Below are 19,290 nucleotides of genomic sequence, written 5' to 3'. Positions count from 1 at the left end.
AGGTCGCTGGTTTGCGATGCTGTATGTGGGGGCGGGGTCAGAGAGGGAGCAATGGTGGTCCCCTTTGCTCCTTCCCCCCCTCTGGCCTGTCTCACTGCGCGGTCTGTCTCACTGCGCATTCCTTCACTGGTTTATCTGCACGCAAATGTGTGACCACGGTCAACCTGCTTCCTTGCACCTTCTCTGGGTCCGCGGGTTGCTACCCCATGCCTGGGATTCGCTCATGGCTGCCTGGGTGCCTGGGTCAGGGGATCTTTTTTGCTCGACCCTCTCTGCTTCTGGCTCCGTCCCCTTACTGGTCTGGCTTTGGTTGGTTGTTGTTGGACTCCCATATAGTTCGACTTTCTGTGCTTTGGCTGCGTTTTTTGTTGCTAAAATGTTGGTTGTGCGAGAATGCACAGTGTTTCCACCTACGCCTCCATCTTGGTGGAAGTCCCCCGAAATGCCTGTACATTAAAATTGATGAAATAATGTAATTGAAGAATGCTAACATAGCAATTTTTGCCTTTGATCAGAGTTTTGCTCAAAATTAGCTGTGTAAAGTAATTTAACCTTTATGGAATAAACAAACCTAAGTTTATGCAGCAGGCTTCTATTTTTCTGTGATGGGTTTCTTTTCTGCAGGCTTCTTCTCATGCTGGTTTCGTGGTAGCTGCGGCCTTTATTTGCACCAAAGGTTTCTTCTTTTTCCTAATGCCAACAGGCCTCTTTCTTTTCTTCCCAACCACAGGCTTCTTTTCTGGAACCCCCTTCTTATTTGGTTTGGCTTCTAGCGATGTTGCTTTCTCCCTCTGAAGGCTGTGGTTCCTGACCTGGCAAAGAATGGTGTGTCTGCGCATGGTCTTTGTATATGGGTTTAGCTTCAACATGATTCTCAGGTTTTTCAGTGGATTCTTCCTCAGGACTATGTGATGAATCTTGTGTGGTTCTTGGAGGGCTTTATGGATCTCTGGGCTTTTCAAGATTCTGCTAAGGTTTCTATTGAGCATCTTGCACGTGGGAAGGTTATAGTTACTGTTGAGGGAGGCAGGTTAATGCCAGGTGTCGTATAATATTGTTCATCTAACTTGTGGAAAGCACTTTTAGTCCAAATGCAGAAATGGCCCACATGCCCACCAGGAGCAGGTTTCAAAATGTTCACTTTGCTTACATTAAGCACCATAATTCCATCCCCATAGTTGCCCTCATTATAGATGATGGAAGGTCCCTTGTGATCATGATGATTTCTCATTTTGCCCTTGCTAACTGTCATTTGCTGAGAGACATAGGCCTCCTGATAGGGTTCTAGGCCTTAAGTTTCTCCTTTCCAAGTACTAACCAGGCCCTACCCTGCTTAGCTTCCAAGATCAGACAAGATGAGTTATGTTCAGGGTGGAATGACCTTAGACCAGGCCTTAAGTTTCTTAAGATGCAAAACAGCTTCCCTGGTTTTCTTGTAGCCTTCAACCACCAAAGGAAGTTGAGGAACTTCCTGGGGGAGGGATCCAAGAGGGAACAATGCTGCTTGCTCTAGGCTTTCAGTCATTTCCCTCAATACCCACAAGCAAATTGGGACCTTCTGGTGCTGATCCCCAGGTGTGTGGGTCTCTCCATCAAGCTGTCCTGTGAGGCTGGGAGTTTCTCCTGCTGCCGCAATTTCCACAGGTTTTTATAGCCAGAGGTTGTTAGGCTTTATTTCCCTGTGCTGGAACCCTGAGTTGCACTGTCTGTCTCATTCCCCAGTTGTTTCTCCTGGCTTATCTACATGTGAATGTGGGACTGCTGTGTCTGCCAACCATGCCTCGCCTGCTGGGTCCTCTGGCCACCATTGCCTTGCCACGTGTCCTTTCCACCCCAGCTGTGGGTCTCTGCCCCTCCTACCAGTCTGGCTGAATGTTTCTTCTTAAATCCTTGGTTGTTGGACTTCATACAGTTTAATTTTCTGGCATTTGTGGTTGTTTTTTTTAAATTTATTGTTGTCTTTTTGGTTGTGCAAGGTGGCAATATGTATCTACCTACACCTCCATCTTGGCCGGAAGTCCCAATTTGTACTTCTTAATTCCACACCTTTTCCCCCATTTTGGTCCTCCCTCCCAGCTGATAACCTTCTAAATGACCTCCATATCTATGATTATGTTTCTGTTCTGCTTGTTTGCTCAGTGTATTCTTTAGATTCAATTTTTAGATTCAATTGTTGATAGTTGTGAATTTATTGCCTTTTTAATGTTCATGGTTTTGTTCTTTTTCTTAAATAAGTCCCTTTCACATTTCATACAGTAGTGGCTTGATGTTGATGAACTCCTTTAGCTTTACCTTCTCTGGGAAGCACTTTATCTGTCTTTGTATTCTAAATGATAGCTTTGCTGGATAGAGTAATCTAGGTTGTAGGTCCTTGCTTTACATCAGTTTGAATACTTCTTGCCAGTCCCTTCTAACCTGCAAAGTTTCTTTTGAGAAATCAGCTGACAGTCTCATGGGAACTTCTTTATATGTAACTATCTGCTTTTTGGCATTTAAATTATTTTTTATGTGTCTTCGTGAGGTCCTCTTTGGGTCCAACTTTTTGGGACTCTGTGCTTCCAGGACTTGTGTCTGTTTCCTTCACCAAATTAGGAAAGTTTTCTTTCATTATTTTTTCAAATAAGTTTTTAATTTCTTGCTCTTTCTCTTCTCCTTTTGACATTCCTATGATGCAAATATTAGTATGTTTGTAGTTGTCCCAGAGGTTGCTTACACTATCCTCTGGTTTTAGATTCTCTTTTCTTCTTGCTGTTGATTGAATGTTTTTTTCTTCCTTATGTTCCAAATCATTGATTTGATTCTTAGCTTCATCCACTCCACTGCTGATTTCCTAAAAATTTTTCTTTATTTCACTTAGTGTAACCTTCATTTCCACCTGGGTCTTTTTTATGCTATTGAAGTACCCAATGAGTTCCTTGAGCATCCTAATAACTGGTATTTTGAATTCTGCACCTGATAGATTGCTTATCTCCATTTTGTTTAGTTCTTCTGGAGTTACATCTGTTCTTATTGGGTCCATATTTCTTTGTCTCCTAATTTTGGCAGCCTCCCTGTGTTTGTTTCTATGTATTAAGTAGAGCTGCTTTGACTCCCTGTCTTAGTAACATGGCCTAATGTAGAAAAACCGTACCCATAAGTTGGATGAGGTGGAGCCTTAGGTAATCACCAGGGTGGGGCAACCCATATGAACCCCAGGTTGATGGGGTCTCATATATGGTGACTCTGTGTGGGAGAGGGCTTAGAAAAGGGACAGTGACTGCTGCCAGGCCTCTGGAGTTTAGTCTGAGAGGAAGCTGCCCCTGGCACTCATCCTGATGCCAGACACTTCATTTCTCCCCGTATGCCACTGCTGCCCTTCCAGCTGCTGTCCTGGTGCTGGAGCCCAGAGTGTCAGTCTAAGCTGTAAGTCTGTTGCAGGCCCTTTAAGAGGAGATGCCTGAGAATGTGCAGTTTCTTCTGCTGCCCCAACCTCCACTGGTTTTATAGCCAAAGGTTATGGGGACTTATTTTTCTGGCATTGGAGCCCTGAGCTGAATGGTCTGGTGTGGGGCTGAGATCCCTTACTTCTGAGATATCCCTCCCGATTTTTATCCACCACAATGTGTGGATGTGGGACTACTTGTTCCATGTTTCCATTCCTCCTATCTGTTTGGATGAAAGTGACTTCTTTAATTCCTTGGTTGTCAGACTTCATACAGCTCAATTTTCTGATGATTACTGGTGCGAGTTGTTTGGTAGTTTACTTGTAATTTTTGCTGTGGTTGTGTGAAGAGGCAAGCCCTATTTACCTACACCTCCATCTTTACTGGAAGTTATCAGATATTTTTATTGTGATAAAGTTCAACTTACCTGCTTTTTCTTTGTATCATACCCGAGAAATCATTGCCAAATTCATTGCCATGAACATTTTGCCCTGTTATCGTCTAAGAGTTTTGTTTTAGTGCATACATTTAGGTCTTTGATCCATTTTGAGTTAATTTTGGTATATGCTCTTAGGTAATGGTCCAATTTCATCCTTTTGCATGTGGATTTATCATCTCAGCACCATTGTTGAAAAGTCTGTCCTTTCCTCATTGAGTAATCTTGACACCCGTGTCAAAAGTTATTTGACTATATATCGTGTTGCAAATTTTGGTTCTATTCTTTTGCTTTTGTCTTTTTTTCTCTAGGCAAGTACCACACTGCTTTGATTATGTAGCTTTATGGTAAGTTGGTGTCAAACTAGAATTTGAAGTTAATAATGTTTTGTACATTTAAATTTTGTGGCTTAACTTTTCTATATTTTGATTGTGGAGATGATTACGTAACTGTTTGAGTTTGTCAAATGTCATAGAATAGTGTACCAGAGTGAATTTTGCTGCATGTAAAAAGTGAAAAAAAATGAACAGGTTAAAATTAAATTAATTCAAAATGTGTATTTTTCTGCTTTCTACATATAAAATAAGGGAATAGTGAAAAATGTGGAATCAGTTATCCTTTCTGCTTTCCTAGCTCAAATCTGTTTTTTCTCATGAGTGACTGAAACCACACCTTTAGAAGACTTAGGGGAATTTTGGTCATGTAGTGCATGTCGGAGGGTTTAAGTCTTGTTAGTACCTTCTGTTTTCTCAAGAAGTTAAACACATCAGGCATCTGGGAGAGTCTCAGAGCAATAGTTCTGAAAATTTGCCCAGTTGCTGGTGTGCTTGCTTCCAGACCTAGAAGCTTGGTGATCTGCTCAGTGCCCCAGTGATGTGGGCGTCGATTGAATGGGCCAAACATTGTGGGGAAGTGGACAGTCTGGACTGACTTGCCCTGTGTCATGCTGTTTGCTCACTTTAAGAGCACTATACTAAATTTGTCCATTATTGAAAGTTCAAAGTGTGCAGAAATAGAAATAACCATGTTTCAAAATAAAAGTTGCCCTTTTTCTGTTTGAGTTTCTAAATGTTCATTATTTTCTTCTTTATTTTTTAAACTGTCAAATATGTTTTTCTTTATATTCAAGCATGCCCCAACTTCATTTCTAATGGAGCTTGAAATTAGCATGCATTTTTATTTACTTGTTGATGAACTCTCATCTATCATCCCTACTCTTTGATTCAGATTTAATTTTTCTGAAAAAGCAAATTTTAATTTTGCTTTTTCACTGGCTGCAAGTTTGGAGTAGTGCATATAATGTAAATACAGTTCAAAAGGCACCTTCAAGTGTTATTCTAAATATTGGTAACAAAGATTTGAACATTTGGAACAGTTTTTATTATATGGGTAGTATGATTTGATTTTTAAAATTTCTTGTCATCTGTTCCATGTTCCAATTATAGTAAAAGAAGAGAGGGAATTATATCATGGAAGTTTTTATAATTTTCATCTGTGAGATTTTTTAAAAGACTCAGAGGACTTTACAGATAAAATTATCATTTTATTAAAATTTTATAATTAATAATTTATTCCAACTTAATCTTAGTATTAAATAACTAGTCTTATTCTCTTTTCCTAAAAGTTTATTGATTGACCTGAGAGAGAAAGAAGAAGGGAGAGAGAAACATCAGTTTGTTGTTTCACTTATTTATGTATTCATTGGTTGACTCTTGTATGTGCCCTGACCAGGGATCGAACCTGTAACCTTGACTTTATTAGGATGATGCTGTAACCAACTGAGCACCTGGTCAGGGCTAACTAATCTTATTCCTTAGTTGATAATTTAAAAACTTAATTCTTTCCTGGATTGTTTTGACTATTCCATCAAATTACATTGAGCTTTGGATTTCCTTCATATTCTTGTTCTGAGATTTTATAACTAAATACTGTAATACATAAATAGATCATCTTTGTATTTTGAAAATGTCTTATTGCTTTGGTTTATTTTGTTTTGCTAGTATTTGACATTAGGAATTGAAGGTGTGAGTTAGAAGCCTGGTTAATTATCAATTTCCATAATCCTGTACTGGTTTATTAACCAGGTTGGACTGCAGAGTGTTCTTGAAACTGAAAGTGCTGTCATAACTCAGGAAATGCATTTCTAGTGACATGAAGAATAGGAGTCTTTGTTAATAGTCCATTTGCCCTGTGTAGCTCCAATACCTGCTTTCTTTCCAAGCAAAGATGCATTGTTACTATTCTCTCCTTGTATATTGAATATTTCATAATGTTAAATATTTCACTATTAATCCAGGCTGTTAATCATGGTTCGTGAAAAATGATAGTGCATTGAATAAGGGAGAAGCCAAAAGGGTAAGCTACTATCACTGATGAATCAGTGTTTATGGAGATTTTCTATTCCTGGGGAATCTCTAAATTGGCAAAAGTTTTTTGTAATCATCTGTTGTCATTTTCTTGCTTCCTTGGACTTTCTATCATGTTCTCAGAGAAGCTCTGGACTGACTTTGAAGTGTATCTTTAGAAACCTGTCATTTTGTAGAGAAGTGGCTAAGTGAAATGTGAGCTTGATAGTTTGAGAGAAAGGGGGGAAAATTCAGAAGAGGGGGAAATCCAAGGAAATGAAAGATGGCAACCTTTGAGAGAAATTTAAGCTTCTTTAAGACCAGTGAAAGATGTGATTTTTGGGGGGTATCTGTATTGAGTCAGGGTCTAAGGCAGTATTTAGTTTGGTGTATCTCTACTGCAGTAGGAAGGATTCAGATAAATACTGTACATTTATTGTAAGTCTGCATTTCAAAGCAGGTGCTGGGAGAGATGTTAAAACTGCAGTTACCATTGCTAACCTCAAGGGATTTACAAACTAATGGGATTAGCATTAGTAATACCACTGATGGGTAAGAAATAGCAATCTGTACCCATTTTTGTTAATTTGTAATAAGAGACATTACTATTTTTTAAAAGATTTTGTTTATTTTTAGAGAGAAGGGAAGGGAGAAAGAGAGGGAGAGAAACATCAATGTGTGGTTTGCCCCTCCCATGCCCCACACTGGGGACCTGGTCTACAACCCAGGCATGTGCCTTGACTGGGAATTGAACTGGCAGCCCTTTGCTTTGCAGGTCGGCACTCAATCCACTGAGCCACATGAGCCAGGGCTTCCTTCTTTCTTTTTTTAAAAATACATTTTATTGATTATGCTATTACAGTTGTCCCATTCCCCCCTTCATTCCCCTCCACCCTGCACACCCTCTCCTACCCACATTCCCCCCCAAATTCCCCCCCTTTAGTTCATGTCCGTGTGTCTTAAGTTCTTTAGATTCTATATTTCCCATACTATTCTTGCCCTCCCCCTGTCTACTTTCTACCTACCATCTATGCTACTTATTCTCTGTTCCTTTTTCCCCTCTGTACTCCTCCCACTTCCATGTTGCTATCCCTACATGTGATCTCCATTTCTGTGGTTCTGTTCCAGTTCTAGTTGTTTTCCTTAGTTTGTTTTTGTTTTAGGTGTGATTGTTTTTTTTAATATATTTTATTGATTATGCCATTAAAGTTGTATTCCCCCCTTCATTCCCTTCCACCCTACACAACCCCTCCCCCACCATTCCCCCCCTTTACTTTATGACTACGTGTCTCAATTTTTTCAGATTCTTTATTTCCCCTACTATTCTTGCCCTCCCCCCTATCTATTTCCTACCTACCATCTATGCTACTTATTTTCTGTACCTTCTCCCCACCTTCTCCTTCTCCCACTCCCCTGTTGATAACCCTCCATGTGATCTACATTTCTATGGTTCACTCCTGATCTAGCTGTCCTCTTAGTTTGCTTTTGTTTTAGGTGTGGTTGTTAAAAATTGTGAGTTTGCTGTCCTTTCACTGTTCATCTTTTTTATCTTTTTTTCTTAGATAAGTCTCTTTAACATTTCATATAATAAGGTCTTGGTGATGATGAACTTGAATTTAATCTTATCTGAGAAGCACTTTATCTGTCCTTCCATTCTAAATGAAAGCTTTGCTGGATAGAGCAATCTTGGATGTAGGTCTTTGGATTTCATGACTTGGAATACTTCTTTCCAGCCCCTTCTTGCTTGCAAGGTCTCTTTTGAGCAATCAGCTGATAGTCTGGTGGGAACTCCTTTGTAGGTGACTGTCCCCTTATCTCTTGCTGCTTCTAGGGTTCTCTCCTTCATTTTAATCTTGGCTAATGTAATGATGATGTGCCTTGGTGTGTTCCTTCTTGGGCCCAACTTCTTTGGGACTCTCTGAGCTTCCTGGATTTCCTGGAAGTCTATTTCCTTTTTCAGAATGGGGAAGTTCTCCTTCATTATTTGTTCAAATAAGTTTTCCACTGGTGGCTCTTCCTCTTCCCCTTCTGGTAGCCCTATAATTCGGATGTTGGAGTGTTTAAAGATGTCCTGGAGGTTCCTAAGCCTCTCCTCTTTTTTCTGAATTCTTGTTTCTTCATCCTTTTCTGTTTGGTCATTTTTTTCCTTCCTTCTGGTCTAGTCCCTTGATTTGAGTTCCAGTTTCCTTTCCATTACTATTGGTTTCCTGTGCATTTCCCTTCATTTCAGTTAGTTTAGCCTTCATATGTTCTTCTAATTTGTGACTAAAATCAACCAGTTCTGTGAGCATCCTGATCACATGTCTTGAACTGTGCATCTGAAAGTTCAGCTATTTCTTCATCACTTAGATTTATGGGCTCTGGGGCTATGAGGCTCTGAGTTGTTCTTGAGCCATGTTTTGATCTGTTCGAGCCTGTTACATATAAGGAGTGGAGCCTTAGGTGTTCACCAGGGCGGGGCCACCCAGATCTCTGGTTTGTGACGCTATATGTGGGGGCGGCGGGTCAGAGAGAGGCCACTCAGGTCACTGGTTTGTGATGCTGTATGTTGGGGCGGATCAGAGAGAGGCCGCCCAGGTCGCTGGTTTGTGAAGCTGTATATGGGGGCGGGGTCAGAGAGGGACAATGGTGGTCCCCTCTGCCGCTTCCCGCTGCTGGGACCTGCATGTTCTGTCTCACCGCTCGCTCCTTCACTGGTTTATCTGCACTTGACTGAATGTGTGACCATGGTCAGCCCTCAGTGGGTCCGCCCACTACTCCACACCTGGGATCCGCCCGCAGCTGCCAGAGTACCTGGGTTGCACGCCCGGGTCAGTCCCGTGGATCTTTCCTGTCTGACCCTGCTCTACTGCTGGCTCTGCCCCTCTTACTGGTTTGGCTGCAGGGTTCATTGTTATCAGACTTCCGTATAGTTCAATTTTCTGTGGTTTTGGCTGCGTTTTTGTTGCTCAAACTTTGTTGTTTTTAAACTTGGTTGTGTGAGGAGACACAGTGCTTCCACCTACACCTCCATCTTGGTGGAAGTCTAGGTGTGATTGTTAATAATTGTGAGTTTGCTTTCATTTTACTATACATGTTTTTATCTTCTTTTTCTTAGATGAGTCTCTCTAACATTTCATATAATAAGGGCTTGGTGATGATGAACTCCTTCAGCTTGACCTTATCTGAGAAGCACTTTATCTGTCCTTCCATTCTAAATGAAAGCTTTGCTGGATAGAGCAATCTTGGATGTAGGTCTTTGGATTTCATGACTTGGAATACTTTCCAGCCCCTTCTTGCCTGTAAGGTCTCTTTGGAGAAATCAGCTGACAGTCTGATGGGAACTCCTTTGTATGTGACTGTTTCCTTATCTTTTGTTGCTTCTAGAATTCTCTCCTTCATTTTAATCTTGGCTAATGTAATTATGATGTGCCTTGGTGTATTCCTCCTTGGGTCCACTTTCTTTGGGAGTCTGTGAGCTTCCTGGACTTCCTGGAAGTCTATTTTCTTTGCCAGAATGGGGAAGTTCTCTTTTATTATTTGTTCCAATAAGTTTTCCACTTGTTGCTCTTCCTCTTCCCCTTCTGGTACCCCTATAATTCGGATGTTTGAATATTTAAAGATGTCCTGGGGGTTCCTAAGCCTCTCCTCATTTTTTGGAATTCTTGTTTCTTCATTCTTTTCTGGTTGGATTTTTCTTTCTTCCTTATAGTCCACTCCATTGATTTGAGTCCCAGATTGATTTCTATTACTATTGGTTCCCTGTGCATTTTGCTTCATTTCACTTAGTGTAGCCTTCATTTTTTCATCTAATTTGTGACTAAAATCAGCTAGTTCTGTGAGCATCCTGATCACCAGTGCTTTGAACTGTGCATCTGATAGGTTGGCTAACTCTTGGTTGCTTAATTATATTATTTCTGGAGCTTTGATCTGTACTTCCTTTTAGGCCATTTTTTTGTGTTGTTGGGCCTGTTATGTATGAGGGGCAGAGCCTTAGATATTTACCAGGGCGGGGCAACCTACAGGGCAACCCATGTGGCTGGGTTGTGATGCTCTATGTGGGGGCAGGGTCAGAGAGGGAACGATGGCACTTGCTCTGCTCTCTGTCGGACCTCAGTCCCTTCCATTGCTTCCCCCTAGCAAACTGGGTCTTTCTGGTGCTAATTCCTGTGTGGGTGCTAATTCCTGTGTGGGCTTGTGTACTTAGTAGGAGCCTGTGGGTGTCTTCCAATGAACTCTCCCATGAGGCTGGGAGTCTCTCTCTGCGCCTCAACCCCCACAGGTATTTTCAATCAGTGTTTTGAGGCTTACCTCCTAGTTCTGGGGCCCTGGGTTGCGCGGTCTGTCTTGCTCCCCAGTTATCTGTATGCAAATGTGGGACCACTGCCTGGTCAGCCAGCTGCCTTGCTTGGGTGCCCTGCTTCTCAATTGCCGCCTCACTCGGTCTGCCCATTGCCACCCTGTGCCTGGGGTCTGCCAGCCACCGCCTATGTACCCAGAGTTCACCTACTGGGTCTTTTGTGCCTGGGGTGCCTTTTGCAACCTGTGTCACCGCTTCCTGTGCTGCCACCCCCTTCTGCTCAGCCACCCAACTCCACCCCGCCTACCCTTCTGGATGAATGTGTCTATTTCATGTCTTTGGCTGTCTGAATTCCATACAGTTCCATTTTCTATCAGTTCTGATTTTTTATTTTGTTTTTAAATTTTTGTTGTCCTTATTTTGGTTGTGGGAGGAGGCACAGTGTATCTACCTATGTCTCCATCTTGGCTGGAAATCTCCTTACTTCTTTTTACATGCTAGGTGAAACCTAAAACAGTTGAGCAGTTTAGTTAGTAACTTAACTTACAGAATGTTTTAGATGAAGTTACCGTGTTCAATAAAGCGATGTCTGTCTCTGTGCTTGAGGAGCTCTCGGTTTCATGAGAGATAGACACACTGCTCTGTGGCAAGGGCTGTGAGAGAGATGAGATGCTTTTAAGTGCTGGGAGAATCAAGAAAGTAGGGAACAGCTCTTTCTGAGGAAGCAGTTCGCTTGTGTGCGTTTTGAAGGAAGATAGAAAAGTCAGGAAGGGTGGTTTGAGCAGAGGACAGGGCTTGCATAAAGCTCTGGGGAGATGCACAAGCACTGGGGAAGAGTCATGGTGTGGTGGCAGGTGATGAGGCTGACAGGGTAGCGTGGGGGTCACGTTTATTTGAAAGAGTTTTGGCTTCATCCTGTCTGGGAAGCTATTCCAAGTTATGTTTCAGAGGGAAGTTGACCCTACAATGATGATAAATAACTAGGCCTGTTAGGAGAAGATTCTTAGATAGTCTAAATCAGGATCTAGGAGAGCCCTGAGAATGGGAAGTTATTAGAGGAAGATTTTTATTGAGGTGCAGAGGTGGGGGAGGGAAGAGAAGGAAAGGGAGTTGTAGAACCTCATTCTATGGGACTTGGTTTGGTGGAACATTGATCAGTGGAGATGGGGAGGGCCACAGGGGAACAGACTGGAGGGAAAATGCTTAGTTTGGGGCCTGTGGATTTTTGAGGAACTCGGCTCTGCAGGTGTGTGTGAGTCCTTTAGATTGGGGAGATTCCAGTCTGGCTAGCAAGGCACTTTTGCTGGCTGCCTTTAGCCTTCACTTTGGTAACTGTAAGATGTGGGATGTGTTCCTTTGTTTTTTTCACCGGGGAGGGGCTGGGGAGAGCAGGGGTTTGATGGTTCAGGATTTCTAAACTAGTATAAACAGTAATGGGTCCCATGGTTTTTTTTTGTTTTTTTTTTTTAAGTTTATTGCCTTTTAATTTAAATTTCATTATTTTAAGAGATACTCTCTAGGACTTCTGCCAAGATGGAGGCGTAGGTACAAGCACTGTACCTTCTCACACGACTAAGCTCAAAAACAACAAAGTTTTAGCAACAAAAATGCAGCCAAACCACAGAAAATTAAACCCTTCAGCCAAACTGGTAAGAGGGGCAGAGCCAGCAGCAGAGCAGGGTCAGGCAGGAAAGATCCACGGGACCGACCCAGGTGTGCGACCCAGGTCGGGTCCCAAGTTGTTTTAAGTTAGGAAAGATGAGGTCTAAACCTGTAACCTTTTTAAGCTTCTTTGCTTATCATTTAGCCTTATCTTCTTCCACTTCACTCTTTATCTTCTTTTTTTCACTCACATTTGCGGTTCTTAGAAGGTGCCAAAGTTTTTTTGTGCCACTGTCCCTTTGCAGAGTCTGAAACTGCTGCCCCTCACACCTTGCCCCATCCTGTACATTGTATCCTCAGGGAGGACTCCTGGCCAGCTGGGGACTCTCCTGGGTGCTCCTCTTGTGCACTGATGGAGCAATTTGCAATATCATAGTTGCTGATGTATTGTAACTATTTTCTTGTCTAGAATGTGAGCATTTTCACCCAACTTTTTTTTCATCTTTAAATGTACAGAAAAGTTGAAAGGGTAATACAGTGAACACTTAATTTATCAGTTCACCTAGATTCACCAATTATTATTAACTTTTTCACAATTTGCTCATTTGCTTTATATAAACATTTTTCTGAGGCATTTGAAAGTAGATTCTAGGTACTACCCTTTAGTTCTTAAGCATGTAACTGCTAAGAAGGATGACATTGCTCTTACATAACTACAATATCACACAAGAAATTTTACATTGATGCAGTAACATTATATAATTAAAAATTAAAGAATGGTCTAAGAACCAGTGTTTGCTCTCCCTGAGCACTTGTGAGAAATGTAGACTCTTCCTACGCTAGACCTACTGAATCAGGATATTCATTTTAACAAGATTCCTAGAAGTATTCCTCTCCTGCATAGTCTTTATTCATATTAAATTCACCAGTTGTCCCAGTGATGTCCTTTACAGTTTTTTTTTTTTTAATCCAGGAATCAGTAAAATATCCCATACTGCATTTAGTTGTCATGTCTCTAGTTTTGATTTTTAGCCCCCTTTTTCCCTTATTATGTTGACACTTTTGGAGAGTTTAGGTCAGTTTTGTAGATATCCTACAGTGTAGATTTGTGTAATTGTTTCTACTTTTGGCAAGAATATCACTTATGTGAAGATGAATCTTTCTCAGAGCATTGCAGTTGTCAGGTGGTTCTGCTAGTGGTGAGGCTAAGTTTAAACACCGAGTGGCATCTGCCAGATTTCGCCATTGTAAAGGTACCTGTTCCTTTTTGTACTTAATGGTAAATTGCTGTGATGATCTGGTAGGGGTTTCTAATTGGTCTTTGTGTCTCTACCACTTAGCAGGATCTTCAGACATGGTAATTGGTCAGTCATGGATGAGTTAATGAATGACAAAGTAGGTCATCAAAGATATATATTCTTTTTTTTACTTTTTTATTTTATTTATTTATTTTCAGAGAGAGGGGAAGGGATGGAGAAAGAGAGGGAGAGAAACATCATTGTATGGTTGCCTCTCATGTGTCCCCCACTGGGAACTGGCCTGCAGCCCAGGCATGTGCCCTGACTGGGAATCGAACCATGATTGCATGGTTCGCAGGCCCGCATGCGCTCAATCCACTGAGCTACTCCAGCCAGGGCCAGAGATATATATTCTGCAGTACCAGTTTTAGAGACCATTCTTTCTTGTTTTCTCACTCAGTCTGGGTAACTTTGTAGACTCTAGTCAAGTGCAGGCATCTTTTCTCCTGGCTTTCCCAAGAAAACTACAGTCCTTTCTGTAGGCTTCTCCTCAGCTGTGTTAAAGTTTCTCTGTCTTTTAGCCCCATTGTTCTAAAACAAAAACCTCTTTTTCCTTTGTCTCTCTTTTCTCCTGTGCCTCCAATCCAGATGCTGGTTTCATCTTCCTTTGCTTTTTTTTTCAGAACAGAGTCATCCGGTTTCTTTTGGAAACTGGGACCTCCCGGGCATCCATATCAGTTGTCTGTCAGGAGGGCTGAGTGCAGTTTTCTGTTAAACACTTCCATTGTTAATGGTCTCAGTCATGTGGGGTGGAAGCTATGTAAATGAACATAGATATCCAGTCCTTACTGCAAATAGTCACTTCTGGAGCTTTTTGTTTAATTTTGTTCTTTCACTTGATCTCTCACCTCTTCTTGCTCTGTGCTCCAGCCACATTGTTTTCTTTTTTTTCTAAGTCCCAAGAGATGATGCCTTGTCTCTTACCTCTGCCTGTAATGCTTTTCCTCTAGACTCACTTGACTGCCTCTTCCAAGTGAGTCTTTGCCTTTTCCAATCTGTGTCTTTCAGATTTCACCTCAGATGTTTATCAAAACAGAAAGGCCCTTGAATGACTGTACAGAGTTTACATTACCATTACCCTGATTATTTTTTTTCTAGCACTGATACCTGTCGTATTTATGCTATTACTGCAGTGTATGTTTCATGAAGGCAGAGTTTTTGGTCCTGTTCTGTGCTGTCTGGAATAGTGCCTGTATGGATAAGACACTCAAGTATTTGCTGATTGAGTGGCTAAGTGGTTGACTGAACCTTTAAGGTTTACCTTTTACCCTTTGCTTAGTGTGTTTGGTAACTGTTGTGTCTCCTGATGCCTGTGTCAGGGCAGTTCTTTCATTTTGCTGCCCCTGTGTTTCCCATTGCGTCAAGAAAATGAGGAACAAAATGAGAGTGATTAACAAATAATTACCTTTAAAAATAACTATAATCATAATAGTCATAATCTTTAAACAAATAATAAATCCTAGCCAAGTGCCATTTTTCTCATCTATTTGTGTACCTGGAAGGAGATAGACAACTTCTATGTGCCATAATAAATGCCTGACGTAAAATGTATATGATGAGTTGATGGCATGTAAATGATGGCTTATATAATCCAGTTACTCTACAGTAGATGGGAAATTTTTCACTATGTGTTTGACTCTTAGTTTCATCAAGGCTAAGTGTTTTTTTTTTTTGTTTTTTGTTTTTACCATGACACTGTATTCGTGATTAGAAAGACTACATTTTGGGGGAAAATACTGTAAATTTTCTCTTGTTCACGTGGAACATTTGTAGTTTTATACCTCTTGCTTTGTTACCCCTCTCCTCCTCTCCTCCCCTCCTCCCCCAACCAGTTCGTATTTTAGAAGGTGACAGGCTTAGAGGATTTAGTAAAAGAGGCAGGTGAGTCTTAATTACAAGGGTTACTTTGGTGTTTCTTTCTTTCTTTTTTTTTTTTTTGACAGTTACTGGGAGATTTGAGAGTTGAGATTCAGGAGCTGTGTTAACTCTGTTTAATGCAAAAGCAGCCTGGCATTCTTGTGACTGCACTGGTAATCCACAGTTCTATATCTTCTGCAGTGTGACAGTTAATGTTACTGTGGGTGCTCTTAAGACTAAATTTTCTTATTTGCATTTAGATGAACCATCCTAACATTGCATTACCTTAACCTTGCCGTTAAAAAAAATTGGCATTGAGTAGCATGGTAAAGATATTTTAAAGCTTTGGAGCAGACGTGGTTTAAGAATGATATGGCCATTCTGTTGTAAATGAACATTTAATGTCTTTGAAGAAGGTATGTAGCTCTTTGCACGAAAGAGGCAGTTTGCCAGCAATCAGTCTCCTCAGTTCTGATGGAGCTATGCTTTTACTTTCTGCTTGCTTCTTCATTTCTCCATCATAAAGATTGCGGGTCAGACGCCTACATCTCTTCCCTTTCTGAATTTATAGCGAACTTTTGCTTTATAACCAGGATTGCTGTTTATAAGGTCATGAAGACTGAGTAACTCCAGTTTAACTTTTTATTTAGTTCCACTAAGCCTCATTTCTCCTGGAAAAACCTAAGGTTGCTGTAATTCATTAAGGTTGGCTAACTCTAGTAGGTTTTGTAATAGATCTTGTGAAGGAGTGCTCTGTAAGTTAATTGGAAAACTTAGAAACTGCCAAGAGTTTAAAACTTATTTGTTTAGCTACTCTAAACAATATCATTAATTGTAGAGAAGTGGAGATATGACTAAGATTAAGGCAGGAGGTTTGTCTTCCTAGGCTTGTAAATACTTTAAAATCAGGTTGCATAAGTTCAGTTCAACTAATACTGTGTTTGCTCTGCTTAAAGCATCTTCTTTGCCAGCAACTTAAGGGATATAAAGAAACATAAGCATAGTTATCACCCTTAAACTTAAAATATAGCTACAAAGGCCACAGGCTAAACCTGGGGAAAATTAATTATATTTAATGAGACAATACATAGGCTGTGGAGAGATAATATAAGTGAAAGGAATACTAGAATTTCAGGGCTGGAAGGAGTTGGAGCTTACAATTTAACTGCTTTCATTTTATGGATGAGAAAACTGAGGATCCAGAGAGGTGAAGTGATTGCCCAAGGTCAGCTAATAAGTTAGTGACAAAACTGGTACCAGAAGCTGTGTTCTTTCCAGATAACATATTCTCATTAGATTTTAAATACTTCTACTTTTTGAAATCCTTTTAGCCTTGGGGTCACCAAAAGCATAACTTGGCTCTTTAGTATAGTTTAATAGTGTTCAGTGTCACTCTTGACACTGAATTTTCCAGTATTAGTGTATTTCCAAGTTTCTCAGTGCGAGTGAGTGAGTGAGTGAGTCCTTTGCCTTAACACCTTTAGTAGGAGTGTGCATCTGGTGAACTTTTATGTGGATGCCTAGAGACCTCCTCAGAGACATTAATTACTTAAGAGGATGTGGAGTTCTGGAATGAAGAATTGGAAGGGATTTTAGGGGAGAATCTTGTGCAGTAGTTGCAAAGTGTTGTCAAACTGTTGTCAAACAGTGCAAACCTAGTACTCAGACATGTTTGCTTGAGCCACACAATGGTCAGTTAGTCTTCTTGGAACTAGTTTTGCCAGTGTTAAAGTTGGGAGGGAGATTTCATGTGAAAATCTGCATCTCTAAATCTCTCGAAATTTCATCTGATGACTTGATAACCCTGGGTCTACATGATAAAGATTGCCTTGAGCTGCTGGGCAGCTGGGCACATGTATTCCTGATTAACCAGTCCTGGTCCCTCTTAGCAGTCCCTAACATAGAGTCAGGTGTCATTGGCAGTTCATTATTATGCTTATACTCTGCCTTTATTGGAGTTAAGAAAGTGAAATTATTTTGTAACCCAAAGTACCAAAATTAGGAAAAGAGGAGTCCAAGAAGGCTTTGGGGTGTGTGTGTGTGTGTGTGTGTGTGTGTGTGTGTGTATGCTTTAAAAACTCATTTTTTAAAATTCAACAATATAAATACCTGAGAGGACACACATAGAGGGCTGCGCCGTACTCCTGGCCCTAACCCCAAAGGCAGCCTCTGCCAACGTTTGCTTGACTTTCTCTCTGAGGTTTTCGATGTGTGTGTCTAGGCATCTTTTTTCACTTCGACTTTACCTCCACCATCTCTCTCCCTACTGTTGCCCACTGGTCTCTTTTGTAGATCTAAATGCTGGAGAGCAGACTGTCTGTGTGAGGTTCATTGTCCCTCAGCCCAACGCCATGACAGGAAGCGTCCTTCCGGTACGCTGTGACCACGAACAGTCTGATGTGTACCTCTGCAGGGGTGACTGCCTGGGAAATCCTTGGGTCAAAGGGTGCAGGTGGTTGAAATGTTGACACGGACGCTGACAAATATTCTCTGAAGGCTGCGGCCTCTGCACTTTGCCCATGTAGGAGCAGGTGATGCCTTTCGGCACCTTCCCAACGCCCAGCACTGCAAAGCAGCTGTGCCTGCTCCTGGCGCAGGGCATGCTGGGCTCCTGTTGGACTGTTCCCTTTACTTGGCTTTTCAAGCACGATGCAAAAAAAAAAAAAGATAATTTTGATTCATTCACACCAGATGGCTACTGTTGTATTGACTGTTGTCATTTTTCATTTGACAGTCTGAGGAAAAAGAAGTCAGTGCCTCCGACTTAAGAGTCGAGGTATTGCCTGCTTTGAAAATTCTTGCAGCATACCTGTTGAAAGTTGCCGCTTTAGAGCATAATTATTCTATAACTTCTAGATATTTCTTTTTTCCTTATTGGTCCATTTAGGTTTTCTACTTCTTATTGAGTCATTTAAAAATAATTTTCCAGAATTTCTCTTCTTTCATCAAAATTTTCAGTTAATATGTAATTGCATGTAATCTTACATTTCCTTCCTAGTCATTCTTATGCCACTTTTCTAATTTCCAATCTTTAAAAAGATTTTATTTATTTATTTTTAGAGGAGAAGGGAGGGAGAAAGAGAGAGAAACATCAATGTGTAGTTGCCTCTCACATGGCCCACACTGGGGACCTGGCCTGCAACTCAGGCATGTGCCCTGACTGGGAATAGAACTGGCGACCCTTTGATTTGCAGCCCACACTCAATCTACTGAGCTACACCAGCCAGGAGGCTCTAATTTCCAATTTTATTTCTGCATGCCTTCTATTTCTCTAAAGTAGCTGTCCACAGTTTTGCTATCTTATTGGCCTTTCCATAGAGCTGTTTCCAATTTATTTCTGCTGTCATTTTTATTATTTTTTAACTTTTTGCTTTTCTTAAAAGTTACTCCCACATCTTGATTTGAATATTTAATTTTTTTGGTGATTTAAAAAATATATTTTTTATTGATTATGTTATTACAGTTGTCCCCTTTCCTCCCTTAATTCCCCTCCACCCTGCACACCCTCTCCCTCCCACATTCTCCCCCATTATTTTATGTCCATGTGTCTTAAGTTCTGTAGCTTTTACATTTCTCATACTATTTTTGCCCTCCCCCTGCCTATTTTCTGTCTGCCATCTATGCTACTTATTCTCTGTACCTTTCTTTCCGCCCTCCCACTGCCCTGTTGCTACCCCTCCATGTGACATCCATTTCTATGGTTCTGCTCCTGATCTAGCTGTCCTCTTAGTTTGCTTTTTGTTTTAGGTGTGGTCATTAATAACTGAGTTTGCTGTCCTTTCACTGTTCATATTTTTTATCTTTTTCTTAGATAAGTCTCTTTAACATTTCATAAAATAAGGGCTTGGTGATGATGAACTCCTTCAACTTGACCTTATCTGAGAAGCACTTTATCTGCCCTTCCATTCTAAATGAAAGCTTTGCTGGATAGAGCAATCTTGGATGTAGGTCTTTGGATTTCATGACTTGGAATACTTTCCAGCCCCTTCTTGCCTGTAAAGTCTCTTTGGAGAAATCAGCTGACAGTCTGATGGGAACTCCTTTATAGGTG

General features: G+C 41.0%; 1 protein-coding gene and 1 pseudogene across 2 annotated transcripts in view; one reads left to right on the top strand and one right to left on the bottom strand.

The window, feature by feature from the left end:
* The window catches only part of CTNNA1 (catenin alpha 1), a 221,686-nt gene that overhangs the window by 17,933 nt on the left and 184,463 nt on the right, over nucleotides 1–19,290 (top strand). The gene's annotated exons all lie outside the window — the stretch shown is intronic.
* LOC119051100 (60S ribosomal protein L4-like) lies at nucleotides 578–4,569 on the bottom strand (annotated as a pseudogene).

Source organism: Artibeus jamaicensis, unplaced genomic scaffold, assembly GCF_021234435.1.
Source record: "Artibeus jamaicensis isolate MK-2021 breed Jamaican fruit bat unplaced genomic scaffold, CSHL_Jam_final contig_456, whole genome shotgun sequence".
Classification (NCBI taxonomy): Eukaryota; Metazoa; Chordata; class Mammalia; order Chiroptera; family Phyllostomidae; genus Artibeus; species Artibeus jamaicensis.
The sequence above is the reverse complement of the archived record's forward strand: the minus strand, read 5'-3'. Positions and strand labels throughout refer to the sequence as shown.